The sequence below is a fragment of the Triticum urartu genome, chromosome 7 (genome assembly GCF_003073215.2).
Source record: "Triticum urartu cultivar G1812 chromosome 7, Tu2.1, whole genome shotgun sequence".
NCBI classification, from domain to species: Eukaryota; Viridiplantae; Streptophyta; class Magnoliopsida; order Poales; family Poaceae; genus Triticum; species Triticum urartu.
This window is the reverse complement of record NC_053028.1, coordinates 427,737,081-427,752,479: the sequence shown is the minus strand read 5'-3', so window position 1 is coordinate 427,752,479 and position 15,399 is coordinate 427,737,081.

Sequence of the window (15,399 nt, the reverse complement as noted above, 5' to 3'; positions counted from 1 at the left end):
GTTTCTTCCGTATTAAAACGAACCCGGTATTACAGAGAGGAAACACACTACATAATCAAATTCGCCCATTCTTGCTGAAACCCCAGTCTCAACATAATTGACTTTAATAAAGGCCACTCCACTCGGTCATATGCTTTGTGCATGTCCAGTTTGGTTGCACACAGGCCCTCTTTACCAGTCTTTTTTTCTTTATCTTATGGAAACATTCGTAAGCCACTAAAATATTATGTGTAATCATTATTGCAGGCACAAAAGCACTTTGGGTAGGGCTGTTTATATCTGATAGGATTGTCTTCAGACGGGAAGCAATCATTTTTGAAATAACCTTATACACCACATTGCATAAACTGGTCGGTCTAAATTGAGTTACCTTTTCTGGAGAGTTGACTTTTGGGACCATTACAATTGCAGTATCGTTCCAACCATCAGGTATAGAGCAAGTATTCACTGCCCAGAGAACCTCACCAGTTAGGTCATCCCCCAACATAGACCAGAATCTTTTGTAAAATATGGCGTGTAAGCCATTAGGACCTGGTGCCTTTAAATCACCGATATAAAAAAGGGCTTTTCAAACCTCCTCTGCCGTGTATGGGGCGAGTAGAACACTATTCATTTCATTTGTAACTTTTCTTTTGACAAGACAGAGAACCTCCTGGTTCGTTTGGTTAACTTCTGAGGTAAAAAGGTTAGAAAAATATCCCATAATGTGATTCTTCATCTCCGTTTGTTTTACCCAAGCACCATTATCATCAAGCAATTTTTTTATCTGATTTCTCTTCTTTCTAGCCGTTGCTCCATTATGGAAAAAGAGGTATTGCCATCACCATGCACAAACTAGTTTGCTCGACCCCATTGTAACCAGTATATCTCCTCTTGTTTCAACAGATTTTCAATAAGGACAAGAATCTTCTTTTGACGCGTAAGGGAGTCCGCATTTATAGGTCCCCTCCGTAGCTTTTCTAACTCTTTTTTAGTTTGTTAATTCTTTTTTGGTCCCGTTAAAAAATCACGATCCCACGTTTGTAAATTTGCATGCACCGCTCATGTTCAGCCAGCTAGAGACGGCCTAATACCCAACATCTTCGTCTTATCCCATGATGTACGTATGATTTCCATAACCGTCTCTTCTTTGAGCCATCTAGCTTCAAATTGTTTCATTGACTCTTTGGGCGATTAAAAATATTATCATCAAAATATTTTGTGTCTAATATGAGCGGACGATGATGTGAGTGTACATGCTCTTCGTTTATGACGGTAGCCCGAGGAAATTTATTTGCCCAATCTACATTACGAACTGCTCGATCCAATCTTTCCCTGGTTTCGCCTCCCCTCCATGTGAACAGATCACCTATACATCCCATATCATTCAGGCCACACTCTCCCAAACAATTACGAAACTCTCACATCATTGCATTTGGTCTCGCATTCCCTCCCTCTTTTCCCGACGAGAGTAATATTTCGTTAAAGTCCCCCAAAACCACACTGGTACGCGTCAGTGCTATACAAACGGGTTTTGACCCCTTTCCGCGACGATATTTGGAACCGTCGCCTAGTGAGTGACGGCGATAGGGGGTCCTCCCCACACGACCCAGAAACTGTCGGGGATATGCCCTCTTGCCACACAGGCTCGGCAAAATGAGGTCGTGTGCGACCGGCGAGTGCTCAAATACATAAATACGTACAACAGAGCTAAAAAATACAATTATACAGGCAAAATTGTTTCCGGTCACAAGTACATCCCACACAGTCAGTCCCCGCTAAACGTTTCCGTTTGTATGTACATCCCACACAGTCGCTCCAAGGAAAACATTTCCTTTCACAGGTACATCACACACAATTTTCACCGTTAAATCGTTTGTGATAGCGTTGCCATTGCACACGATATTAAAATTTTTATCATTTGCTTTATTGAATGCATCACACACGGTGCGTAGAAGAAACTGTGTGGCAAAGGTTGTCCATCACACACAGTTTTTATGTGGTAAACATTTGCGCAAGATGGTAATGCAAACAGTTTTTAAGAGAATGTCGTGTGTAATTGTTCATTGATCCAACACAGTTTATTCCTAAAAACTGTGTGCGTTGCCTGAGGTCATCGCCCACGGTATTTTCTCAATAACCATTTGCAATAGAAAAACCCAATTAGCAAGCTAATTTTCATATTATTAATAATTCATTTATTAATCTAATTGACATTCATATTAAGCACATAATATATTTCATTTCCATATTAAGGAAGTAGGATTTCAACATCAGAGTACAACATGATATGGCTGCACTCAGCTACCCCATTACACAACTGCACTAGGACCAAGTTTCACATGCAACATGTAGAACCTTTCGAAATTAGCATCATAGATGGTATATAGACAGATGCATCTCATCTAGAAAACTGCTGAAGCGGAAGGCGAATATTGAGCCTTCATTCATGTTGAAGGTCTTTGCAACTTTAGGCTAGTGCCTGTGGATGATTGACCGTCTGTCCTTCGTCCTCTTCAGAAACACTTTAATATTGAACCATGGGTGTTGTATGAAAACCTTCCTCACCTCCTGATCATAGAGGTGGTTTGAGAGGTAATCATCAGTGAACTGCTTTGAAAAGGCCTGAAAACAAGAATGTGCATAAATATCTTCTCTATATTGAAAATGGGGCAAAGGAATAAAAAAAGGCAAGATATTATAGTTAGTACCATCTTGTAGTGAACTGATGTCTTCTTCATTATGCAGACAAAGATCTTGTTGTTTTTATCGCTAATTTCTTTATCCTAACAATCTTTATGAGTTTCTTGACTTGATTGATATTCATGGACAACTCATTTCCCCATATGCAAAAAGGGTCGAATAGTGGGTCAAAACCTGTGACAGCAGGACCTACATGTGCAAGACCAAATTGTTAAAAACTTAAATATTAGAATGGTTCCTGCAATTGCATAATAATGTGCTATTAGATAACGGACCATGGACGTGCAGTTAACTAAACACCACAACAAACAAACCAAACGTTAACTGAGCACCACATTGCACAATATAACATACTCCTAATAGAAGATCAGACAATTAACCAAACCAAGCATGCTTAACAACTTGGAAATATAGCAATTGTATTTGTTTCTCATGTATTTAGTACAGACAAATTCGATTTATTTCTCACATGGTATACAATAACAGAATGCACCCACAACAATTGAACATCACATTGCATAATTGAACCAAGCAGTTAACTAAACACCACAACAAATGAACCAAACGTTAATTGAGCACCACATTGCACAATATAACATACTCCTAATAGAAGATCAGAGAGTTAAACAAACCAATCATGCTTAGCAACTTGGAAATATAGTAATTGTATTTGTTTCTCATGTATTTAGTACAACCAAATTCAATTTATTTCTCACATGGTATACAATAACAGAATGCACCCACAACAATTGAACATCACATTGCAGAATTGAACCAAACAGTCAACTAAATACCACAACAAATGAACCAAATGTTAACTGAGCACCACATTGCACAATATAACATACTCCTAATAGAAAATCAGACAGTTAACCAAAGCAAGCATGCTTGACAACTTGGGAAATTGCACCCTGAAGAATTGAACATCACATTTGCAGAATTGAACCAAACAGTTAACTGAACACCACATTGCACGACATATAGAACATATACACTAGAGCAGAAGATTGCATGGTAAAAGTAGATAACACAATTCACTAGAATTTGTTAAGGAAAGGCAGTAGCTAGCAAACTGAACATGGGTCCTTATAGTGAGGTAGTAAGACAAGCTACTCCTCACCGTCGGAGATATCGATGACGATTGGCTCCTTGGACATGGAAGAGGGCGAGGCCTCTATCGTGGGTGCCCTCATCGTAGTGGTGAGTTGCCTGAGTCGCTCGGGCACCAACCGACGGTGGCCTCGAGAAAACGCCACGAACTGTCGTTTAAAGCAGCCAACCACGTCGCGGCGTCGGCGCGCGATGCGTTGGCAGTGGCCTCGACGGCGAGGTGCTCCTCCAAGATCTGGGGGTCGGCACGAATGGCAGCCATCGCGACCTCATCCGCGTGTGTGGCCGCGATTTGCTTCTCCGCTGCCAAATGCTCCTTAAGATCCTGGCTATACTGCGTGCACCATGGCTTAGGGCGGCGCTTATTTGGTGGAGGGGTCGGTGATTTGGGTGGAAGGTGTCACGCTCACGCCGGCGGTCGGGGCATGTGGGATGTGGAAGGCGGAGGAGGATGAGGGTCGGGTGTGGATTACCTGCATGGATAGGCGAGGCCGAGCAGCGTGAAGGAGGGTTGCCGATGAGGAGGCGACGCTGCAAGCAAGGAGTGAAGGTTTGAACTTGGAAAGGAAGGCGGAAACATGGGAAATGTGGCTTTTGGTAAGGGGGAGAGGGCGGGGAGGTAGATATTTCCGCGGAAGCCAAAAATTTGGAATCACTTCAGCAAAAGAACTGACACGCAAAGTGTCATCAGACACGGTCCCTTATTCAGAGCGGGCTATAGACTGTAGCCATCGCACCTTCTCGCGCAAGCCGTATGTGTACTATAATCCGACGGTGCTCCAAGATATTTTGTGCTGCATCTCACACGGTTCGTGATAATAAACTATGTGGGATCTACTTGATTTTTCGTCTTGATTTGAATTACATAATAGGGTCACAGCGACAATGGACGATGTTTGAACTGCTAGACCTTTTATCTGCAGTGAACATGCAACTATATGTGTGTCGTAAAAAATGGAATTATTCAGAGTTCGTTTCGAAATTTTATACATTAAATTGGTTTTCTAGCCATTTCAGGTGCACAATTCAAAATTAAAGCACATGCACATGCTCCAGTGCACCAACATGGGTTGTAAAATCATATATGTGTCCATGGGTTTATGCTTATGTCCCATGCAAGAAATGAGGATGAATTTCGAACACCACGTCACCGTGGCTCTCTGGAAAATGTAGAGGTACTTGCTTTTGTAATTCTAGTAAATCCAAAACACGTCTGAAATTCATGAACCTTGGCATGCTATCATGGAATGGCATCAACATGCTGGGGTAAAAAATATTGTCCCATTTGGGGCAGGTTCTGGTATAAGCTTCTCACAAACCAGAGCTTCTCACAAGAAATCCTCATGGTTCCGTTAGGGAAACGTGTCACCTTTGTGGACAAAACGATATTCGTCGTCTCTTCTTCCTTTCATTTTTTTCCTGGTGCCAACATAGAACAACAGGAGTGTCGTCTTAAATTTTGGATTTTTTCGGGGATCGTTTGGACATTTTTATACGTTAATTGAGTTTTCTAGGCATTTATGTGCATAATTCAAAACTGAACTACATGCACATGCTCCATCCATAAAAACAGATTGCAAAATCAAATGTTTGTCCTTGGTTGCAAGATTAGGTCACATGCAAGAAATGAGAACGAATGTCAAAGACCTTGACACTGTCGCTCGGCCGCTAAAATTGAGATACATGGTTTTAAAATTCTAGAAAATCGAAAACTCATCTGAAATTCATGAAACTTGACATGATATGATGGAATGACAACGACATGCCGTGGTAAAAATATCATCCCATTTGGGGCAGGTGTGGGTATAAGCTTCTCGCAAACAAGAGCTTCTCTCACAACAAGCCTGATGGTTTCGGTAGGGTACGTGCCACCTTGGGGGACGAAACGATATCTGTTGCCTCTTCTTACTTTCAACATGTTTCTCGTGTCAACATAGAACAACACGAGTGTTGTGTCAATTTTTTGGATTTTTTGAGGTTCGCTTGGACATTTTCATGGATTAACTGAGTTTTCTATGCATTCATGTGCATAATTCAAATTTGAACTACAGGCACATGCTCTAATGCATATAAATTCGTTGAAAATTCAAATTTGTGCCCTTGGTTGCATGCTTAGGTCCCATGCAAGAAATGGGAATGAATGTCAAACACCCTGCCACCGTCACTCGGCCGCAAACATTGAGATACCTGATTTTTAAATTCTAGTAAATCCAAAGCTCGTCTGAAATTCATGAAACTTGGCATGCTATCATGGAGCGGCATCAACATGTCGTGGTAATTTTTTTGTCCCATTTGGGGCAGGTTTGGGGATATGCTTCTCACAAACCAGAGCTTCGCACAACAAGCCTGATGGTTTCGGTAGGGAACGTCCCACCTTTGGGGATGAAACGATATCCATTGCCGCTTATTGCTTTCAAAATTTTTCTCGTGTCAACATAGAACAACAGGAGTGTTGTGTCAATTTTTGGGATTTTTCGGGGTTTGTTTGGACATTTTTATGCATCAATTGAATTGTCAATGCATGTCTGTGCATAATTCAAATTTGAACTACATGCACATGCTCTAATGCATATAAATTGGTTAAAAATTCAAATTTGTGCCCTTGGTTGCATGCTTAGGTCCCATGCAAAAAATGAGAATGAATGTCAAACACCCTGCCACCGTCACTCGGCCGCAAACATTGAGATACCTAGTTTTTAAATTCTAGTAAATCCAAGATGCATGCTTAGGTCCCATGCAAAAAATGAGAATGAATGTTAAACACCCTGCCACCGTCACTCGGCCACAAACATTGAGATACCTGGTTTTTAAATTCTAGTAAATCCAAAACTCACCTGAAGTTCATGAAACTTGGCATTCTATCATGGAGCAGCATCAACATGCCGTGGTAAATTTTTTGTCCCATTTGGGGCAGGTCTGGGGATATGCTTCTCACAAACCAAAGCTTCTCACAACAAACCTGACGGTTTCGGTAGGGAACGTCCCACCTTTGGGGACGAAACGATATCCATTGCCTTGTATTGCTTTCAGTTTTTTTCTCGTGTCAACATAGAACATTAGGAGTGTTGTGTCAATTTTTGGGATTTTTTCGGGGTTCGTTTGGACATTTTATGTATTAATTGAGTTTTCAATGCATTTATGTGCATAATTCAAATTTGAACTACATGCACATGCTCTAATGCATATAAATTGGTTAAATAATTCAAATATGTGTCCTTGGTTGCATGCTTAGGTCCCATGCAAGAAATGGGAATGAATGTCAAACAACCTGCCACGGTCACTCGGCCGCAAACATTGAGATACCTGGTTTTTAAGTTCTAGTAAATCCAAAACTTGTCTGAAATTCATGAAACTTGCTATGCTATCATGGAGCGACATCAACATGCCGTGGTAAAATTTTTGTCCCATTTGGGGCAGGTTTGGGTATAAGTTTCTGACAAACCAGAGCTTCTCACAACAAGCCTGATGGTTTCGGTAGGGAACGTCCCACCTTTGGGGACGAAATGATATCCGCTGCCTCTTATTGCTTTCAAATTTTTTCTAGTGTCAACATAGAACAACATGAGTGTCATGTTAACATTTGGAATTTTTCGGGGTTCGTTTCGACATTTTTATTCATTAACCGGGTTTTCTAGGCTTTTATGTGCATAATTCAAATTTGAACTGCATGCACATGCTCCAGTGCATATAAATGGTTGGAAAATAAAATCTGTGTTCTTGCGTGCATGCTTAGGTCCCATGCAAGAAATGGGAATGAATTTCAAACACCAGGGCACTGTTGATTGCTGGCAAATCGTTGAGATACTTTTTTTAAATTCTAGTAAATCCAAAACCCGTCTTAAATTCATGAAACTTGGCATGCTATCATGGAATGGCACCCGACATGCCGTGGTATTTTTCATGTCCATTTTGAGAGAAGGCACACTCAAATAACAACCAACAAAGGCATTTTGAAAAAATAGCTGCCACTTTAATATCTCAAACATTCGTATAATTCAAAACGTGTGCGTTCTATTAACCATTCACGTGACGCCACGTGTCTTCGTTTGATGGCTATAGGAGGTGTCGTGCGGACAGCTGCTTGACTAAACGAGAGGCGTGCGAGCGGAGTCCGGTGTGCAGGCTGACCGAGAGGCGTGCAAGTTGTCCTCCAATGCATAGGCTCATCGGGAAGCGTGCAAGTTGTCCGTTGTGTAGGCTCATTGGGAAGCGAGCCCTTTGACTTCATTGGGAAGCGAGCCGCTGTTTAATACTGGCGGCCTTACTGTTCGCCTCCCATTCCCCTCCCTCCCATAGACCTCCACCAACGCCATGGCGTAGAATGATCATCTGCCACTAGTCTTCAAGTTTGGTGAAGTCGACTCCGAGCCGGAGGAGATAGAAAATAAGGAGGAATGGGGCCTCATGGACATGGCCCTGAACGAGCTGGCCGCGGCGGTTGCTACCCCCGCTCCCGTCCTAGCTCCCATCCCCGCGCCCGTGCCAACGACTATCCCCGTAGCATTGACGGGCTGGTCGCTGAGCACTATCGTAGAGCTGGAAGCCGCGGGGGTCAGCGAGGTCTCCGCGAACCCGCGCGAGCTCATGTACATGCCAGTGCCAGCGCCCATGCCCGTGCCCGTGCGCGCCTCTCCACCCACTGTGGCGCCGGCCCCCGTGCATTTGGCTGCACCCGCCGAGCCCGTGCCCCTGCCCATGCGCGCCCCTCCACCCACCGTGGTGCCGGTCCCCGTGTGTTTGGTTGCACCTGGCGCGACCGTGCCCGTGCACATGCCCCACTCAGCAGCATGGGATGCTGTCGTCGACCGCTACCTCTCAGCGGTGCCAGTTGCCGTCCTCCCGCGCCCCGCCCGTCGATCGCGCGACGACATGATGTTTGATTTACAAGTGAAGAACATTTGTGCTACCTTTAAGACTTCAACAATGGCATCCCAGAGGACGACAACGACGGCGCGGCACACCACCTCTGCCGCCGCTAGAAATAGTTTTTTTCTTGGGTTTAATATTATATCTCGATCATATGAATATAAATTCGCAGTATGACTGAATGAAAGATATGGTTTGAACGAACTTGCGTTTTTCTCTTTTAATGTACAGATTTATCAAAATATTTTATTTTGAAAATAACGTCAACGGTTTTTAAATATAAAACACTCATCGCAAATGTTTTAGTTAGAACACCCGTATGCAAACCGACAACTTCCCTAGGAAGCCAAGGGAAAATGTGCCGAGAAGGATTTGTGCAGCTCTTGATCACAAACGTTTTAGATAGACCACCCGTATGAAAAGTGAGAGCTATGGTCTTCCCCCTTAAGTCAAGGGAAAATTCGCAGTGTAGGATTTGTGCACCCCTTCAATGAAAACGGTTGTTTTGGATGACCCGTGTGCAACCACGTAGAAACAATTGGGTAAGATTTGCATCTGTCATATTGGGTATGTTGCCATTTGTCAAACTAGAAAGATTGACATTTGTTTATCTAGTAACATTGCCATTTGTCAACCTTGTAACACTGCGATTTGTCAAAATATGTAGCTAAAAATCACTAGCACTATCTAATTTTTGCAAATAAAATCACTAGCAATGTTCATATGGACACCACTAGCAGGCATGACTTGATGGACGCATATGCAAATGTGCCATTGATTACATACAAGTCATCAACCCACAATGACAACGAGGATACATGTTGGATTATAGATCATTTCCAACAAAACATTCTAGTAAAGTAAAGTTTTTCTCACACAACAAATAAGAAAGTGATGAAATGAACTTCAGTTCAAATACTCTTCGGCGTTGGAAACACTTGCTTTGAACCAGAAGTGATTCTCTGGGAAGGGCCAGCTACTATCAATCTCGAGACTAATGCAGGACTGATCATCCAGGCTGAAGCGGCCTATTTCAATACCCATATTGTGATAGCCACGGTAGGGAAGCATAATAATGTACGAGGTATAGATACAGTTGCTTCTCATAAATGGTAGTAACGCTGTGTCAACAGCAGCTGGATCGCCTTTCACCATCATTGGATAGTTTTGTCCAAGGAAGAGTGAGTTTTCTCCAAGACTATCAATACTGAACTAGGGAGAAGATGTTGACGCTAGCACACTAGTATCCATCCCGAATACCTTGCAATGGATGTTGGAATAGGTCCAGAGAGTGCGAACATGTGAGACAACACCTGCTTCCTTAGTAACATCAGCAGTGCCCTATATACAGACAAGAAGAGGTGATCCATCAGAATAAGTTGCCAGGCGCCACTGAGTATATGGGTCCTGCTCGTCCTCATGCTCGTGCTCATCACCATCGTCATCTCCCCCTTGGTTATAAAGTTTTTCAAGTATAGGTGGTGGAATGTTCACTGGACCTTGGAAACACAAGAAGGTTAATTAGTAAAGGGAAACTAGCTAGCTAACCCGCATGCATGTGGATGAAACAATTATAATTACGCTGGAAGACAAACGTACCAAAACCATAAGGATTCCATGCAAAAAATAGTGCCACGAGTGGTGGCAGCAAACACAAGACCCTCGTATTGAATTGCATCACAGTACTCATCCGTGTACAAAAATTGATTTTTGAGCAATATCCATCGAGTCATGGAAGCAAGGACGGCAACAAGCTTGTCGAAGATAGCAACAACTTCATAGTTCGTGTAATCCCAAGAGCGGTTGGGAACTCGACAAATTGCTATCTTTCGTAGACGACAGTCACCATGATCGTATTTGAACGTACGTAGAATACCGGTGTGCTCAACTTCAGGGCAGTCTGAGATTTATGGAAGTGGAACCCGGTGACGAGTGTACACATTCAGAAGTTCCTACTCGCAGTTGTACCCAATATAAACAACCCAATATCCATTTGCACCTGCCCAAGCCTTACGCTCAAGTGATGGCATCTTAACATCACACATATCATTATCAAGCGGCATCAACTTGCACAAGGCAAGGCTTCCGTCGTCCCCGCGCCAGTGAACAGGGTCACGACGAAGAAGATAGGGGAGATCAAACTGCTCCTGGACCCTTGGGTTGCTTGTAATGATGCTATTAGTTGAGTCGAGGATGGTATTGAACGAACCTGCCATGCTACCCGAGGTGATGACGTCGCACCGATCAATGAGTTCCTCCACCACGTCATCTTTCAGATCGGGGCAAGAATAACGGGGTAGTTTCCGTCCTCTTCCCTCCATGGAGAAGACGATCGAACAATGGCAGAAGGAAATGGTGAAGGCAAATGGAGGGAGGAAGAGCGTGCGACAGGAGTTCCAAATCAAGAGGGACAGGCGAAGATGCGGTGGACGGTTGCCACGGTACAAGAAGTGGCTAGTGGGGAGCGAACGGTTGCCATAGAGGTCACACACTAACAACAAGGCCGAGTGAACCGCATGCCGTATATCGCACACACCTTGATCTGGCTGACCGTTTCTTTTGTGTTGCCTAATCACAAACAGTTCATCCGAGAGAACCATATGCTGTATATCGCACACACCTTCATCTGGCCACCCGTTTCTTTTGTGTTGCCTCATCACAAACAGTTAATTGAACTAAACCGTATGCCCTGCATCGCACACACAACTAAAATCTAAACCATGTTTGATGCATCCGTCATCACAAATGTTTTGTACCTTTTTTGATGGTTTTTTACACCACCATTTGCGATTATTGCATCACACACAGTTTCGTCGAAGGGTCTCTGATCGTAGTGTCGCGTTAACAGCATCCTACAGTAGTGCCACCCAGGGGTGGTCGCCCTTATTATGCAAGTTACGTATACCATTCCACGACAAAACGTGACCATTCTAGTTCAGATGGCTATAAAAACCCGTAAAACGCCACTGTACAATATTCTCATTCATAAATAGAACATCAATAAAATTACTCGACTCATAATTCAAAACAACTTTATTCATCTCATGATAAAACAAGACAAGGCCACCAGTCCGGCCATCTCTCTCAACTACAAACATTGAATCAAAATTTAAAACACGACAAAGCTCATCAACTTTACATTTATTTAAATGAGACTCTGAAAGGAAAAATTAACTCTGCCTTAGTGCGTCCTTGTAGATCCAAGAGCTCACGAACTGCCGTGGGTGAGAGCATGCCACGACAATTCCATCCTATTATTTTCATTTGGCCCGGCATGCCTCCTCCTCGGAGGCCACCGATGCGCCATCATCTCCAACCGATTCCCTTCTCTGCTGCTCATATGCCTCTTCTTTCTCCTCAACCTCCTTAGCTACGTGTGTAATAACCCCATTCCCACCTCTCACAGTTTCCACTCTACCCATACATACTCTCTTAGAAGATACATTTATATTGCCATACAGAATGCACTCGTAACTATCCATTGTTTTATCAAAGGAGAAGTCTAGCTCATTGCCCGTCGCTGGAGCTTCATATAGTCTCCTTCTTACCTATGATATTCTTTCGTGCTTCCTTGGAGTTCCTAGTTCCCCTCCCTTTTTCCTTCCCTTCCCTTTCCTTTTGGTTTGCCCTACACGAAGTTCTTTCTAGCATTGAATATAAAAGCAGGGCTGTCAATAGCATTTGAAGCAGCAAGTCTTGCAGCAATAGCCCCCGAAAGGGCCTCCAACATACCGGGCTTGAATAGAAGTTGATCCTGCTGATCACCAAACAACAAGACCCCCTAGCCGTCCTAGCTAGCAGGGTTTGATTGGTTACCATTAGGACCAGCACACATGTTTGGGGAGTCTACGACTCCAAACTACATCGGGTCCTGGCCCTCTTGGCTAGGCAACGCAGCCTTTAGGGAAGCTCCCCTCGCCACCAGCCCCCGACCCTCCCGGCCTTGGCTAGCAGGGAGTACAGGGGCGCCCCGAACTGCCTCCTGGTCTTCCTAACCAGGTCCAGCACCCCATTGGGAGTGCAAGGGAGCCGCTGTGGCCCGACCCTCCTAGCTGAGCTGCAACCCTCTCCTAGAGGGAGTCCTCCTTGCCGGCAATCCTTGGCTCTCCTGGCCAAGGCTAGCGTGGTCGTCCAGTTGTCCGGCCAGGTCCATATGACCTGAGGCAGCTCCAGGGGGAGCCAGCAGAGAAGGCCTAGGATACCGGCCCTCCTGGCCGAGCGACGGTTCTCCCTGTATTGGTTCTCCAGCCGTTCAGATGGCCGACATCGTGGATGATGCAACACCTTTCTTTTTTACACTGAGATCCCTTACAATTTTTGTCACCTTGACCACCATTCCATCAGTGGCCCTGGGTGTGCAGTTGTTACTATATCTAGTGTACATAAGAGCTCTTCTACTAGGTGTTTTACCTGTCTAGTAGGCCTCTACACTGAGATTTTTTTTCCAAAAACTGTTACTCTACTCTCCTTTGGGATCCTACAGAACCTCTCAGACATGTGCCCCACAAGCCCACAACACTGACAATACGATGGCATTTTTTCGTATCGGACATCAAACTCGAGTTTTTCTTTGCTACCTAAGGGAGTGAATTCTACCCTACTTTTGATTGGTTCATGAAGCGGGATTTTCACTCGCACACACAGATACTTCTCTACTACCATGTAGTTTTGGTGTGAGACAACGATCACTTCACCTATCTGATCTCCTAGGGACAAGCCCATATCTTCGGTATTAAGCTCAAACAGGAGGTCACGAACCTGGGCCCATATAGCCATGGCTCCAAGGTCCACCTCCGCTGGGTTACCCTTGCCGCTGAACTCGACGAAGATGATTCCATCATGCTTATGGTGCCATGGCTGGGGCTTCAACACAAAGCATCTATCCACATCGGTAGAGAAGTTGAGGATGAATCTCTCGTCGTCGCTGGCCACCTCCTGAACGGTGACCTCGCCTTGCAACCTCCAAGCCTACTTGTTTGGCAGAAGGGGTTTTCAAGCCCCTAGGGAGCTGGGGGTTGGAGGAGGTTGGGTGAAAGGAAGGATAATGCAAAGCATCCTATGGTCATCCTCATGGACGTACCTTCGTCTCAAGACACCACATGGACCCATAACTAGAGCTCGTGCAAGGGCTATCGAAACTGAGGTGAACTCGCTCCTCTTCGAATTCCCACATTCCACATGTGAGACATGGCTACTACCTCAAGCGGAGATCTTGTGTGTGATCAGGTACTTGGAGAAAGGCCATGGAGTGGATACGACCAATAGACGCACCTTCGTCACCCAAGACACCATGTAGATCCATGACCGAGCTCGTGCAAGGCCTATCGAAAATGAGGTCAACTCGCTCCTCTTTGAACTCCCACATTCCACATGCGAGACATGGCTACTAACTCAAGCGGAGACCTTGTATGTCATCAAGTACTTGGAGAAAGGCCGTGGAGCAAATACGACCAATAGACAAGATGGCGAGGACACCAAATGCAAGACGCAAGAGGAAGAGCTCCGAGCGAGCTACAGCCATCGAACGCCCAACGCCCTAGGGATCAGCTAGCTAGAAGGCCCAGCCGATGAATGCTACATCGGTCAGATGGCCGACAAGTAACGGATGTCCGACACACTCTAGCGACCGTACGTCTGACAACCTCCGAAAATCCGGCTCCACCAGTCTAGTACCAAAATACCAGAATGCCGACATCCTCCAGACGACCGAGCCACCGGACGTCTGATGCTCTCCGGAAACCCGATGACACCTATCCAGAGTCAAATCACCAGAAGTTTGAGCCTTATCGGATGCTTGGTCCCTCGCGAGCAATCGGACGACCGACAACCGTTGGATGTTCGACACTGCCTACGCGCAACCACTCGGGTTTAGACCCATGTATCCCCCTGTTGCAGAACGTAGCATGCAATTTCAGAAAATTTCCTACGATCACGCAAGATCTATCTAGGATATGCATAGCCACGAGAGGGGGAGAGTGTGTCCACATACCCTCATAGACCGGAAGTGAAAACATTAGCTTAACGCGGTTGATGTAGTTGAACGTCTTCTCGATCCGATCGATCAAGCACCGAAAGTACGACACCTCCGAGTTCTGCACACGTTCAGCTCGATGACGTCCCTCGTACTCTTGATCTAGCAAAGTGTCGAGGGAGATTTTCGTCAGCACGATTGCGTGGTGACAGTGATGGTGATGTGATCCGTGCAGGGCTTCGCCTAAGCACTACGACAATATGACCGGAGGAGTAAACTGTGGAGGGGGGCACCGCACACGGCTAAGAAACAATTGATGTGCTTTGGGGTGCCCCTGCCCCCGTATATAAAGGAGGATACGGGAGGATGCTGGCCTAGGGGGCGTGTCAAGTGGGAGGAGTCCCACTTGGACCCCTAGTCCAATTCGGCCCCCTTTCCTTTTACCGGATGGGGAAAGGGGGAAGGAGTAGGAGGAGGAGAAGGAAAGGGGGGCCGCGCCCCTCCCCTTGTCCAATTCGGACTCCCCATGGGGGGGGTGACAACCCTTGTGGGATGCCTCCCCTCCCCTCTATGACCCATATGGCCCATATCTTTCCCCCGGGGGTTCCGGTAACCCCCCAGTACTCCGATGAAAACCCAAAACACTTCGGAACCATTCCGGTGTCCGAATACTATCATCCAATATATCAATCTTTATGTCTCGACCATTTCGAGACTCCTCGTCATGCCCATGATCTCATCCGGGACTCTGAACAATCTTCGGTCACCAA